General features: G+C 36.8%; 1 pseudogene; it reads right to left on the bottom strand.

Annotated features, from left to right (window-relative positions):
- Positions 1-705: 705 nt before the first annotated feature.
- On the bottom strand, positions 706-4,623 carry LOC109554914 (small ribosomal subunit protein uS2B-like; annotated as a pseudogene).
- Between the last annotated feature and the right edge of the window lie 9,606 nt (positions 4,624-14,229).

The following is a 14,229-nucleotide window of genomic DNA, read 5'->3' as shown; positions in this document are numbered from 1 at the left end:
AGACTGCTCTATACATCTGTGTCTCTTTTGCTGTCTCGCATACAGGGTTATCATTACCATCATTCTAAATTCCATATATATGCGTTAGTATACTGTATTGGTGTTTTTCTTTCTGGCTTACTTCACTCTGTATAATAGGCTCCAGTTTCATCCACCTCATTAGAGCTGATTCAAATGTATTCATTTTAATGGCTGAGTAATACTCCATTGTGTATATGTACCACAGATTTCTTATCCATTCGTCTGCTGATGGACATCTAGGTTGCTTCCATGTCCTGGCTATTATAAACAGTGATGCGATGAACACTGGGGTACATGTGTCTCTTTCAATTCTGGTTTCCTCAGTATGTATGCCCAGCAGTGGGATTGCTGGGTCGTATGGCAGTTCTATTTCCAGTATTTTAAGGAATCTCCACACTGTTCTCCATAGTGGCTGTACTAGTTTGCATTCCCACCAACAGTGTAAGAGGGTTCCCTTTTCTCCACACCTTCTCCAGCATTTATTGCTTGTAGACTTTTGGATAGCAGCCATTCTGACTGGCAAGGGGGGCGGTCCTCTACTATAATGTCCATTTAAATGTGGGAAATTAGTAATATGAAGTTAGAATGTATAGATTTACTTACTTTTGTAGAAATGTTCTTTTCTGTCAACTTTATATTTCCGTTTTTTGTTTAAGAGCTTGGTGGGGAACAGCTTGAGACCAGTCAGTTATCATATTCAGCATGGAAATGCTGAATAGGCACAGAGGGCGCTGCCTGCCCTGAGACTAATCTGCAACCTTGACTTTAGTAGCAGTAAACTCTGGAACTCGATAGGTTCATTCACCTTCAAGTTCCTCCTCAGTCACAGCCTTTCCAGCAGCGGCCCACTCTTTTCAATCTCCTCAGGATCTCTGTGGAAGTAGAGGTTAGGCGCAACCTCCTGTGAGTTCACGCAGGGAAACATGCTGTGCATGCGCAGAATCTCCGGGTCCAGCAGCCACTGCGTCAGCCCCAACTGAAGATGTTCCCTTGTTGCTGAATGGGGCGGCAATGTCTACATAGCCTAGAGGAGAATCTGTGTTACATAAAACAATAGTAGACAAGTTAACTTAAGACGCCTCTGGGAGAGGCAGATGGTCAGTCCTGGGATCTGTAACTACGAGAAGTTGAGGCTCCTGGAAAGCTGCCTGGATCTGGTTAGTGAAGTTTCCAGAACTGAAGTGGCCAGCAATAGAGGTGGCCTGAGTATCAGCTACAGATTTCAGTGCGTCCCACTGGCCAGTATTCCTGAAGGAGAAGATGCCAATATCAGATGGATTTTTCAGTGGCAACCATGGCATGAGCTGCTGGCAGAAACTTCTCCCAGGGTCTTTCACACTTAAGATGTAGATGCCACCACTTTCCTTTTTGTAGATATAATGTTCCATTTGAAAGTCAAGGTTGGTGCCACCTGAGTAGGTTCCTGTGGCAAGGAATTTAGGTACAGTCTCCTCCTTCATGTGCACTACCGCCAGGCAAGGGCTTCAAACATTGTGAATGCTGGCCTTTCTGACAGAAACTGAAGATAATACCGTTTGGACTCCTTTGCATAGTGTGGAAAGGTAGAATTTATTTTTCTCCTTGTAAGATAAACAAAATACATGTGTTTTTAGATCTCCACTGAAATGCCCTAAAAGCTGTGACAATCCAGTAGAAAATGCAAACCTACCACCAAGATATAGTTTCCAAATATTATTTTCCACTTACAAAAATTACCAGGGTTTCTTAAAATATATCTGTTATCAGAAATATTCAAGGTGAGCCTGATCATCTTATCACTTCTGAAATCCTGTACCTAGACTTCCTCATAGACCATGAAAGGACACAAGAGACAACTTGAAGGGATTCTCATTAGCCAAACATAGGACCATTTGAGCTTCAAATAGAATGAATATTGAAATACAGCAAATCTAATGAGTTGGCCAAAAAATGTGTTCAGGCTTTTCCAAATGATGGTATGAGAAAACTCAAATGAACTTTTTTGCCAACCCAGCATTAAAATTGATAATTATACTTAATATCCTACTTATTCTTAATCCCTCATTTTTCATCTGTTGAGATCCTACTTAGGCAACCAGCTCATTATTCAAGGAAATTCATACTTAAGGTAAAATAATCAATAGGAATTGCATAGCAGGACTTATAAAATATTCACACTGAATCAATTGGACATCTAGATTTAACTGTTATGTGAAATTTTGAAAATGGGGGGATAAATGAGAATTTCAAAATCAATATAAATAGAATAGTATATGAACAATAGGATAAACCAAATATAGAAGTTAGGAGATAATAAATGTAAGATCTGGAAATTTTTGCAATTCAAGACAAATGAAAAATAGAATCAGCAAGACAAAAGTTGATTATTTTAAAAAGATAACACACAAATGTTGGCAAAATTAAGAAGAATAGCAGTACATATAAACAATATGAGGGAAGAAAAAGGAGAAAAGACATAAGTAGAGGTAATACTCAGATTACCTAGAGAGAACAAGAAAAACTTTATCATAAGAACCTTGAATATTTAGACAAAATATTCAGTTTACTAGAAACTGAGTTTTAATAATTGACTCAACAACATTGTCTTTTAACAAATACATTGAATCAGTATTTTAAAATGTAAAATAACAAATACCAGGCCTAAGGTTTTCAGGAAAATTCTGTCAATTACAAAGAGAAGATAAATATAATCTTAAAAACACATTTCCAGAGAAGAGAGAGGGAAAAAATAAATTACTCCACAATTCACTTAATGATGCAAATATAACCTCAACATCAAAATCTGACCATAGCAGGCTAACAAAAAGAAATTAGACACAAAAGCACTTATTAACATAAAGATCTTAGACAAAATGTTAATAAATTTATCCCAGCAGTATGTAAGAAGCATAATCTCGGACTCTTTTGTTGACTATGATAGCTACTCCATTTCTTCTAAGAGATTCTTGCCCACAGTAGTAGATATAATGGTCATCTGAGTTAAATTCACCCATTCCAGTCCATTTTAGTTCGCTGATTCCTAAAATGTCTATGTTCACTCTTGCCATCTCCTGTTAGACCACTTCCAATTTGCCTTGATTCATGGACCTAACATTCCAGGTTCCTATGCAATATTGCTCTTTACAGCATCGGACTTTACTTCCATCACCTGTCACATCCAGAATTGGATGTTATTTTTGCTTTGGCTCCATCTCTTCATTCTTTCTGGAATTATTTCTGCACTGATCTCCAGTAGCATATTGGGCATCTACTGACCTGGAGAGTTCATCTTTTAGTGTCCTATCTTTTTGCCTTTTCATACTGCTCATGGGATTCTCAAGGCAAGAATACTGAAGTGGTTTGCCATTCCCTTCTCCAGTGGACCACGTTTTGTCAGAACTCTCCACCATGACCTGTCTGTCTTGGGTGGCCCTACACAGCATGGCTCATAGTTTCATTGAATTAGATAAGGCTGTGGTCCAGGTGATCAGATTGGTTAGTTTTCTGTGATTATGGTTTTCATTCTGTCTTCCCTCTGATGGAGGAGGATAATAGGCTTCCTGATGAGAGAGACTGACTGAAGGGGAAATTGGGTCTTGTTCTGATGGGCAGGGCCATGCTCAGTAAATCTTTAATCCAATTTTCTGTTGATGGACTCATTGGAAAAGACCCTGATGCTGAGAAAGATTGAAGGAGGGAGGATAAATGTATGACAGAGGATGAGATTGTTGGATGGCATCACTGACTCAAAGAACATGAGTTTGAGTAAACTCTGGGAGTTGGTGTTGGACAGCGAGGCCTGGCGTGCTACAGTCCATGGGGTCACAAACAGTCAGAAACAACTGAGCGACTAAACTGAACTAAATAAGCATAATACATCATGACCAGTGGGCTGTTTAGAACTTTTCAAGATCAAGTTGTGTTTGCCTAACAGTACACTTAACTGTCATGTTGAGAAGAGACTGGCATGTGAGAAGAGGCAGAAGGTGGGAAATAGTTAGGAGCAGTGTTGCCAGATAAAATTTTGATTGGTTAAATCTGGCAACTCTAGCTAAGAGGTTATTGAAGTAATTGAAATGAGATATGTTGTTGGCTTATACCAGGATGGTGGCAAGGCAGATGGTGTGCAGTGATCAGATTCTGGAAAAATTTTAATGTTAAATTCAATAGGTTTTGATAGTCTGGATATGGATTATTTTCCATCTTTCTATCATCACTTGCCCAGCACTATGCTAGGCCATTATCGTCCTTTACTGCAGTTCTGAAACAGCCTCCTAATTGCTCTGTTGCCCCAGTCCTGTCCTTCTACAGTTCCAATTTCCAATTTAAATAGTATTTTGAAAAATAGAAATCTGATTATTCACTAAGTCCCTTCAATGACTAACTTTTCCCTTTTGGATGTCTGACTCCTAGAAATCAATAACTATCACTCCAAAAGGCTATCACTTCCACTATGCAATCTCCACCTTCTGTCTGGCTGAGTCCTATTCATTCATTCTCCAGTTCTTAACCTAAATGTGGTGTTCTCAAGAAGACCATCACTCAGACAGGTTTTTCTCCATTGCCATTGGTTCCCATAGAATTCTGGTTTCTCCTACCTTCAGGATGAATGCTACCATTCATCAAGCTACATTATAATATTTATTTAACTGGATGTTTTATCAACTGTTTTGTAATTTGGAGAAGAGGGAATTGTAAGTATTTTACTTTTATCATATCCTTAGAACTTGAAGAATGTTTGACACAGTACATAGTAAATAAATATTTCAGATGAATTGTTAATAAATTACCTAATTAAGTACTTGCATTTCATATTTGCACAAGGATTATTAAGATCTCCAAGAAAACAAATGGTATGCTTCATAACAGCACGCCAAATGGTGTTCATTATTATATTTGCTAAAAATAACTTCATAGAATGAGTTTTTCTTTTACTTAAAGCATAAATTTATATATATGTCTTGCTGTTGCTAAGTTGTGTTTGATTCTTTATGACCCCATAGATTGTAGTCCACCAAGTTCCTCTGTCCATGGGATTTCCCAGGCAAGACCGATGTCTCCAGCATTGGCAGGCAGATTCTTTACCACTGAGCCACCAGGGAAGCCCCAATATATATATATATATAATATATATATACATATATATATTATATATATATACACACATCAGTTCAGTTCAGTCATTCAGTCGTGTCCAACTCTTTGTGACTCCATGAATTGCAGCATGCCAGGCCTCCGTGTTCATCATCAGCTCCCAGAGTTCACTCAAACTCATGTCCATCGAGTCAGTGATGCCATCCAGCCATCTCATCCTCTGTCGTCCCCTTATCCTCCTGCCCCGAATCCCTCCCAGCATCAGAGTCTTTTCCAATGAGTCAACTCTTCCCATGAGGTGGCCAAAGTACTGGAGTTTCAGCTTGAGCATCATTCCTTCCAAAGAACACCCAGGACTGATCTCTTTTAGAATGGACTGGTTGGGTCTCCTTGCAGTCCAAGGGACTCTCAAGAGTCTTCTCCAACACCACAGTTCAAAAGCGTCAATTCTTCGGTGCTCACCTTTCTTCACAGTCCAACTCTCACATCCATACATGACTACTGGAAAAACCATAGCCTTCATTAGATAGACCTTTGTTGGCAAAGTAATGTCTCTGCTTTTCAATATGCTATCTAGGTTGGTCATAACTTTCCTCCCAAGGAGTAAGCGTCTTTTAATTTCATGGCTGCAATCAACATCTGCAGTGATTTTGGAGCCCAAAAAAGTAAAGTCTGACACTGTTTCCACTGTTTCACCAACTATTTCCCATTAAGTGATGGGACCAGATGCCATGATCTTCGTTTTCTGAATGTTGAGCTTTAAGCCAACTTTTTCACTCTCCACTTTCACTTTCATCACAAGGCTTTTTAATTCCTCTTCACTTTCTGCCATAAGGGAGGTGTCAGCTGCATATCTGATACTTCTCCCAGCAATCTTGATTCCAGCTTGTGCTTCTTCCAGCCCAGCATTTCTCATGATGTACTCTGCATAGAAGTTAAATAAGCAGGGTGACAATATACAGCCTTGATGCACTCCTTTTCCTACTTGGAACCAGTCTGTTGTTCCATGTTCAGTTCTAACTGTTGCTTCCTGACCTGCATATAGGTTTCTCAAGAGGCTGGTCAGGTGGTCTGGTATGCCCATCTCTTTCAGAATTTTCCACAGTTTATTGTGATCCACACAGTCAAAGGCTTTGGCATAGTCAATAAAGCAGAAATAGATGTTTTCCTGGAACTCTCTTCCTTTTTCCATGATCCAGAAGATGTTGGCCATTTGATCTCTCGTTCCTCTGCCTTTTCTAAAACCAGCTTGAACATCTGGAAGTTCACGGTTCACATATTGCTGAAGCCTGGCTTGGAGAATTTTGAGCATTACTTTACTAGTGTGTGAGATGAGTGCAATTGTGCGGTAGTTTGAGCATTCTTTGGCATTGCCTTTCTTTAGGACTGGAATGAAAACTGACTTTTTCCAGTCCTGTGGCCACTGCTGAGTTTTCCAAATTTGCTGGCATATTGAGTGCAGCACTTTAACAGCATCATCTTTTAGAATTTGAAATAGCTCATCTGGAATTCCATCACCTCCACTAGCTTTGATCGTAATGATGCTTTCTAAGGCCCACTTGACTTCACATTCCAGGATGTCTGGCTCTAGGTGAGTGACCACACCATACTGATTATCTGGGTCATGAAGCTCTTTTTGTACAGTTCTTCTGTGTGTTCTTGCCACCTCTTCTTAATATCTTCTGCTTCTGTTAGGTCCATACCATTTCTGTCCTTTATCAAGCCCATCTTTGTATGAAATGTTCCCTTGGTATCTCTAATTTTCTTGAAGAGATGTCTAGTCTTTCCCATTCTGTTGTTTTCCTCTATTTCTTTGCATTGATTGCTGAGGAAGGCTTTCTTATCTCTCCTTGTTATTCTTTGGAACTCTGCATTCAAATGGGAATATCTTTCCTTTTTTCCTTTGCTTTTCGCTTCTCTTCTTTTCACAGCTATTTGTAAGACCTCCTCAGACAGCCATATTGCTTTTTTGCATTTCTTTTCCATGGATTTGGTCTTGATTCCTGTCTCCTGTAAAATGTCATGAACCTCCGTCCATAGTTCACCAGGCATTCTGTCTATCAGACCTAGTCCCTTAAATCTATTTCTCACTTCCAGTGTATAATCATAAGGGATTTGATTTAGGTTCATACCTGAATGGTCTAGTGGTTTTCCCTACTTTCTTCAATTTAAGTCTGAATTTGGCAATATTAGATGCCCTAAATAACAAAGCGGATTTTGTGCAAACTGCATTTTTTCTTTGATGACCTTATGTCCCTTTAAGGCTAATATCCTTAGCAACTGGATCATGTCTTACTGTGGAGAGGCTTAAGAAGGTGAGCAAGAAAGCAAATCATCCATACATTGCAACAAAGTAGAGATTTTAGGGAAATTTATGTTATCCAGATCAGCCTTCAGTATTTGCTAGAAATAAGGACTCTCAGTAAAACCCTGAGGCATTACTGTCAGGTGAATTGTTTTTCTTCTCACATGAAGGCAAAAAGATATTGACTAGTTTCATCTACTGGGATACTAAAGAATGTACTGCATAAATAGATTATAGTAAAGAATTTATTTCTGGTGGGAATGGATGGTAGTAAAACCAAAGTTAATAACAACAGGATTAGAAACAATAGAATGTCAAGTGATAATAGTGTTTATTGCTTGGGGGCCCAGATTGAACCTGCACCCTGTTATGGACCCTGACACTCTAAGTTCCCTTTGGTTGGGCCAGTCCATTTAATTAGAAATGCATATGAAAAAGGGCCATGGTTTTTAAACATAAAAGCTAGCATTGGGGAGAAGGTTTCAAGATATTTAGATAACTAGGGTTCCCTTCTCAGATCTTTTTCCTCTAGAGTAAAGGTCAGTCTTCAAACAGCTCAATTTACACAGCTTTCAAGCTGATCCCAGCCAGTCTTAAGGAGACAGTCCTGTTCTGGAGGACATGGCATTTTTTTATCCACTCTCCAGAGGACAGCCCATCCAAAGAAAGAGGCCAAAGGGCTGAAAAACTGGCACAGTTTTATTCAAAGCAGACCCTTCCCAAAGGAATTGGGGCAAAGGCATTTTCAGCCAGCTTTGATTGAAATGGTTTGATCTTAAGAGCGAATTATCAAACAAATACTTGCATACAGAACAAACCCTTAACCAGAAACGTTTAAATAGATCACAAATAAAGCCTAGAGATCATGAAACACAAAGAGAACATGAGCTATGATCCAGGAGAAAGACATACATTCAAACTCCAGGGTCAGTGAGAAAATCAATGAGTGACACTGGACTCAGTTTTGGGTATTTCACCTTGTGCTCACCAGGCCAAGAACCACTAGCTGTCTTCTCTGGTCCCCATATGGGCCATTAAAATGTTGACCTGAAATCAATAAGTTGCCAGATATTTCTCCAGTGAAGAAGGATTAGCAGAGATCAGGATCAGCAGAGAACTACAATTTGGTGTCTACAACAATGATGAGCCACAGTAAAGTCACCCTGCAGGTAAAGAAGAACACTTTTACAGAGAGGAAAAGGAAGTTGAGAGAGGGCTGTAGTAAATGAAGGGTCCAGAGCTTTTCATTGGTTGAGTCCTTGCCAGGAAAAAGAGGACTCTCTTTTTCCTATTGGTCTCTGTTATCCATGCAGCATGTGAAAGCTCCCTCTCTGGTCACCCTACTCTTTTCAACTGAGGTTTCTCTTTATTAATTTTTTTACATAACTATTACTAAAAATAAATAAATAAATAAATAAGAATACTCATTTAAAATATTTGGTTCTGAACTATGAGACTTCATTGGAAATTAGATTCCATTTTTAAATGTTTCATTTCCATTTATAAAAGCATAATATTCTAAATTGAGGGTCAGAGATCTGAAAGAAAAAGTGAGTTCTTAAATATTCATCAGTCAATAGAGCATTAAAACAACATAAGCAATATTCCAAACAAATAACTACTATTAAGATTTTCCCATCAGTTTGTTTAGTCCAATATAATTAATTTTGGTTCCCCTGGATCTCAAATCAGCAGTTTGTTTTCAAGAAGGCATCTCATTATGAAATAAAAATGTCCTGGAAAGCTTGAGTCAATCCTCTGGTATAGTTGAAAAGGATTCTAAGTGATACACGCTTAATAATCTTCAGGTATCTTTTCTGTCTTATTTGAGGTACCAGTTAAGATAGCTGGTAGAGACATGAAAACTGACTTTGTTGAAAACATGAGTTCCAACCATTGAGTATTTAAGTAAGAACTACAGGAAAGCAAAGTTCACCTATCTATGAGAGTAAATGGCTGTTGTTAATTTATTACAGTAATCATTAATACCAAAATGGAAAAGAGCCATTGGAGTGTACAGCACGTAACTATTTCATAAAATTTTCAACTCTCTTCCCTTGGGGGTAAGAATAAGACATTATGAATAATGAGCATATTGACAAATACACCTACATTTTAATATTAAAAGCATTTTACATCTGCAAAATTAACCTAGGTAAGAATGAGCTCCTCCCATTTTATCATTATTATTCTCATTTATCTCTTATAATAATATTAAGCTAATTAATAAATAGGGAAAGGATCAAATAACCCCAAATATTCATTTTATCTTAATAAGAAGAAATCTTTGTGATTTGCTTGGATGCACTGGGAAATATCAAAGATACTTCCAGGTGCAAAGATATTTTAATTTTTTAAAATTAAGAATCTGATCCTGAGAAGACAAAATCAAAATAGTTATCAAAGGAGATCTGAGTACTTGATTAAGATGGAATGATGGGCACCTGTGAAACAATATTTGCCTATTTAATCAAAGTGACAATATTATATTTTAAAATAAGTATAAGAAAAGTTTATGTGGTTGTAAGAAATTTTAGCTCTTTCAAAAATGTCCTGTTATTTTTTTTAACCTATCATAGACATTAGCAAACCATGACTGATTGATCTAGCCATGAATTCATGGGTATAGTTTATAAGCTAATAATAGTTTTTATATATTTTAATGTTTAAAAATTAAAATAGGAATAACATTTTGTGACATGTTAAAGTTATATGACATTCCAATGTTCATGAATGAAGTTTTATTGAACATGGCCACACTTAATCATTTATTTGCTTATTTATGGCTGCTTTCCCACTGCAATGATAGAGTAGTTGTGACAAATCTTACAGTCCTTCTAATCTGCCAAGCCTAAAATATTTATCATCTGGCCCTTTACAGAAAAAAAAATTGCTTATTCCTGTTATAGAGATCAATAAGTTCAACACAGAGCAGTGAAATTTTTTCTGGTTGAGATACTGAATCTGTTGCTTTCTGAGTAGATTACATAAAGAGTAACCTTTTTACTACTCCTTGTTAATACTAAAAACTCAAGATCAATTTTCATTTTAACAAAGAGAAAACCAAATAAGATTCAGGAGCTCCTTTCTTAACAAATCATCTTGCTAGTAAGCCCATCAACATTTAGCAAAATTTGTCAAAATGTTAATACATTTCAATGCCTCTTTTCACTCTATTATCTGCAGTTATTATAAGTGAAGACTAGATTTTTTCCCTGCAAAAATCTGCAACTTTCTATGTCTATCCAGGTTATGTCTTTTACCAATCATTCACTTTTTGAAACAGACACTTTATTTTACAAACTACTCTCATTTTTTTAAATAAAACACCTCCCATTCATTACCTTGTACACGCAGTTGTACTTTTCTGCTACTGTTAATTTAGTACAGTCTCAGTTACCCACAGTAACTATATCCTTAACTAACATGACTAACTTCTTTTTCACAAAGAAAACATCTATCATCAAACAAGTAGCAGATGAACAAAGCTCATGAGTCTATGTAAGAATCTTGGAAATCATGGTCGGACATGTATACTACTTTGTATATAACGACCTTGTGTGCATGCTCAGACACTAAGTCATGTCTGACTCTCTATAACCCCGTGGACTGCAGCCCGCCAGGCTCCTCAGTCCATGGAATTTTCCAAGCAAGAATACTGGAGTGGGTTGCCATTTCCTCCTCTAAGGGATCTTCCAGACCCAGGGATCAAACCCACATCTCCAATGCCTCCTGCATTGGCAGGTGGATTCTTTACCTCTGAGCCACCTAGGAATCCCAAATTATGAACACATAGTTTTCAGTTTTTCACAATCCTATTCAGTGTATAGAACTAAATTTATTTATCTGATCAACAAGCCAATATAAAAAGTTTATGAAGCTCAGAATCACTAGTCTATTTATGAAAAAACAAACCTAAATATAATAAAAAATAAAATTCATTGATTGTGTTATATTTAACACATAAAAATTAGAAAAAAGTCATATAAGTGTTCTGAAACTAGTCTAAGTTGTAAAAAGATTCACCTTGAATATATGAACTTGGGTTTCTGTATAAATATGCCCAAAATTTCTGTAAGAAAAGTTTTTCTTTTTCTCTTAAAAGGCTAGCACATGCTAAGTTTTATTTCCTTTTTTTCCTTTGTAGATGTTTAGAACTGCTAGATATAGAGAAGCATTTATAAATCTCTATGAATTCATTAAAATAAAGCTCCAATAATTTTTAAGACTATATAATTGAATCATTAATACACTCCAGAGATAGGAAAAGATGTCAAATCACAAAAAGCTTTTCTCAATTATACACTCCAGCACTGTGAGAGCTTACAGTTTCATTTACCTCAGCAATAAGTCAAAAATAAACATAGAAACATTAAAAAGTACCTCTTTAGATAGTAGAAGACTTTTTTGTGCTATGCTAAGTTGCTACATGGTGGCTTTTGTGACAGCAAGACTCAGAAAGCAATTATTGAAACTTCTTTTATAAATTCCTTGGAGTAGAACAAGCAGATGTAAAGAGGCCCCCATTCCTGGGTCCTGCAGGACTGCGGGCTGAAGAGCCAAAACACTGGTTGCATGCAGCTCAAAAAGAATCAGAGAACATCCTTTGAGAAACACCCTTACACTGGGCATTGAAGGCTGACTGAGAAGCAGCACCTATATATAATCTTTTATTCTGTAATTACTGTGGAATTCCCATTGGTTTCCATTTTCATTCCACTGATCCTTCCTTAGCTTCTCTGAGAGGTTACTTCTGCCTTACTTCTGGTATACCAGTTATTAAAAACAAAAGCCATAGTAAGTATAGCTGAAATGGAGAAGTGCAATGGACTTCTCTACCAGAAAAGACTGCAGACCTAAAAGAGAAGATAGTGCTCACACATACTTGCTTATACGCGCTAATGAGGATTGTGAAAAGGAAATGACTCTTGATCAATCCAAGACTAATCCAGAATCAAGACTTTTAATCAAATGCTGCCTTTCATGTGATATTCAAAGACGGGTGATACCAGATTATTTCTCAAGAATGATTGGCTTCAAGAATAGGGGAAAAGGCAGTTTATTAAACTTATCTCTAGACTGATTTTCCAAGTCATTTGTGACGCTGTTACTAAAAGGTAAGAAACTAAGAAATCTTTTGTTTAGATTTCATAGCTACTTTGTCTTAGGAAATTATTTACCTTCTCATCAATTTCATAATATTTATTAATAAAAATCTTTGATTACAAATTTAAGAATTATGACACAATATTTTACGTGTACTCTAAAGCAAAGATTCATGGTTGGCCTGGAAATAGAATTTAAGGTTAACTACTATTAACTCTACACAGAGCAGCTGTTACATAAATGAACTTTTTTTTTCCTTATGCAGAATATAGGTACATACATATTCTATAGGTAGTAGTCAATAAGTTGACTGGATGGTGTACAATTTATCTCTTTTCAGTAGTAAATAACTAACAGAATAATAATGAAAGAAATGATAAAGCATATTAAACATACTCACTGAAATGTTATCTCATATTTTGCCTTACATAACACTTTTGTTGATTTCCTCTAATTAAGCCTACATAATTTTATTACAGAGCTTTTACCATCATATTTGGCAACACATGGGGAATGTCATATATTACATTATTTTAAGGTCACCTAAAAAAAGAAATATAAGCCAGAAATATTTAGCATTGAATAAGTGAATATTTTTTGCTCATCATTAGGATCTGGTTGCAAAAGTCAGTTTGAGTTCTAGTATTACAAATGATTTCTTCATGTAAGGTCTGAATAAGCTGAACAATAGTAAGAAGAAAAATAATAAGTTATTTTGTTTTTCTAAAAAAATTAAAATTATCATTTTGTTCCTACCTCTGGGATAAATAAGGCAATGAAAATCTGGAATTAAAATTTAATGAAATAAGCTAATGAAGAGCAACTTTTATGGCTATGTAAGGTGCCTAATTATAAATCCAACAAAAGATGTGTGAAACATGTGTGAGGAATGTTATAAACATTTACTGAAAGACCTAGGCAAATTAAGTTAATGGTCAAGAAGATTCAATGCCAAATATTCAATTGTCCAAAATGCAATTCAGATGAGTATCCCAAAAGTGTCTTTCATAGATCCCAAGATCTTGACCCTGGGGTAATTAAAAATAAAATGTATAAGAAATGGCAAAGGGAATAGCCTAGCCAGTCCTGTAAAAGAAACAGAAAAGTTGGATTGAGGGCACATATTCTGCCATAAAACATGCAGTACTAAATCAATACTAATTTAAAAGTGCTGTACTAACATATATGATATTGTCCTATTTTACAAATTTTGGGAAGGGTAGTATCACAGGTGTTTATTACCATGTTTTATAATATATATGATGATGTTGCTGCTGCTAAGTCGCTTCAGTCGTGTCCAATTCTGTGCAACCCCAAAGACGGCAGCCCACCAGGCTCCCCAGTCCCTGGGATTCTCCAGGCAAGAACACTGAAGTGGGTTGCCATTTCCTTCTCCAATGCATGAAAATGAAAGTGAAGTTGCTCAGTCGTGTCCGACTCTTCGCGACCCCATGGACTGCAGCCTACCAGGCTCCTCCGTCCATGGGGTTTTCCAGGCAAGAGTACTGGAGTGGGGTGCCATTGCCTTCTCTGATATATATGATGTTACATATAATCTTTTCTATGGTGTATTATTTATCTATTGCTGTACATTATCCTAAACCTGGTTGGATAGAAATTTAGGAGCAGCTTAGTAGTATGGATCTGGCTTAGGGTCTCTCAGGAGGTTCAGTCAGATGTCAGCCAAGGCTGCCTTCATCTTCAGAATATACTGAATGGAGAAT

The sequence above is a fragment of the Bos indicus genome, chromosome X (assembly GCF_029378745.1).
Source record: "Bos indicus isolate NIAB-ARS_2022 breed Sahiwal x Tharparkar chromosome X, NIAB-ARS_B.indTharparkar_mat_pri_1.0, whole genome shotgun sequence".
In the NCBI taxonomy this organism is placed as follows: Eukaryota; Metazoa; Chordata; class Mammalia; order Artiodactyla; family Bovidae; genus Bos; species Bos indicus.
The sequence above is the reverse complement of the archived record's forward strand: the minus strand, read 5'-3'. Positions and strand labels throughout refer to the sequence as shown.